Source organism: Bison bison, unplaced genomic scaffold (assembly GCF_000754665.1).
Source record: "Bison bison bison isolate TAMUID 2011002044 unplaced genomic scaffold, Bison_UMD1.0 scf7180017864334, whole genome shotgun sequence".
In the NCBI taxonomy this organism is placed as follows: domain Eukaryota; kingdom Metazoa; phylum Chordata; class Mammalia; order Artiodactyla; family Bovidae; genus Bison; species Bison bison.
In genome coordinates this window covers 970865-971968 of record NW_011494906.1, presented here as the reverse complement: position 1 = coordinate 971968, position 1104 = coordinate 970865, and the positions used below count along the sequence as shown (strand labels likewise).

The window sequence follows — 1104 nt, the reverse complement described above, 5'->3', positions numbered from 1 at the left end:
CCGCCCCCGACACACACCTGGGGAAAGGCTTGAGGGGATTCTCTCTCCCCCTAACTTTGCATCTGTCCAATAGGACTGCCCACTCCAAGCAATTCCAGGCTTGGAAGCGCTCCCAGAGGGGAGGAGACGGTGGGAAAAGGATCAAGGGCCTCCTTCTGGCAGGGCAGGCGAGGAACCTGGCAGAGGTCCCTTCCTGCTGCCTGTCCCAGCCTCCGCAAAGACAGTGAGTACCATGGAGTACCAGGGGGGAAATATGGAGTTCTGCCGAGGAACGTGGGAACCACAGACGGAGGCGCATGAGGGACGACAGGGCCCAGCCCAGAGTAACCGTAGGACTCCAGGGAAGGCAGAGAAACTGCGAGGGAGCACCAGGAGAGAAGTGGGGGACTCAGAGGACAGTCATCCTGAGGACTCAGAAGAGAAGAGGTCCGGAGTGACAGGAGAGGGTTAGCAGCGGAGAGCAGAGGTCCCAGCGCAGGTTCCAGGGTAACAGAGGAGGTCAGGAGTAAAAAGACCCACCAAAGCAGGGAAAGAAGCCCAGGGTAACACAGGAGGTTCGGAAACTTTGGAGGGGCCCAGAGTAATACGGGAGGCAGGATGGCATTGTCGAAGTCCGAAATGACAGTTGGAGGACCCAAGTAACTAGGGGGAGCGGCCTGAGAACAGTGAAGGATGCTCGGAGCCCCCGGGGGCAAGGAGCACGCGGGGACGCCCGGGACAGCCGTCGGGCAATGGCAGCGCCAGACTGGCCGGCGCTCCGGGAAGGGGCACGCCGCCCGCCCCGCCCCGTACTCACCGGGCCCCCCGGCCCCGTCCATCCGGCCCCCGGCTTGCTCCGAGCGGCGGCGGCGGAGGAGGAGGCGTCTAAGCCGCGGGGGCCATGGCAAGGGAGAGGGGAAGGGGAAGCACCCCGGGGCGCGCGCGCGAGGGAGCCGAGCCACCCCCCCGGGGGCGCTGTCGTGCGCGGGTAAAGGGCCTGGAGGGGGCGCTGTGGGGAGGGGGCCGCAGGCTCTGGGGCTCGCCGGGGCCTCGGACTCTCCCCGGGCCGCTCTCGGCTCCCGGGGGTGGGGTGGCGGGGCCGTCCCGGGCCCCAACGCCGCAGCA

The 1104-nt window shown here is 67.0% G+C and overlaps 2 protein-coding genes across 3 annotated transcripts in view; one reads left to right on the top strand and one right to left on the bottom strand.

Moving 5' to 3' along the window:
* EML3 (echinoderm microtubule associated protein like 3) overlaps positions 1 to 1104 on the bottom strand; it is a 9311-nt gene that overhangs the window by 7392 nt on the left and 815 nt on the right. The window lies entirely within an intron of this gene.
* ROM1 (retinal outer segment membrane protein 1) overlaps positions 51 to 1104 on the top strand; it is a 3980-nt gene continuing 2926 nt past the window's right edge. Inside the window, exon 1 of the mRNA XM_010854019.1 lies at positions 51 to 223. The gene's annotated coding sequence lies outside the window, so the exon portion shown is untranslated. The remainder of the gene's footprint in view (positions 224 to 1104) is intronic.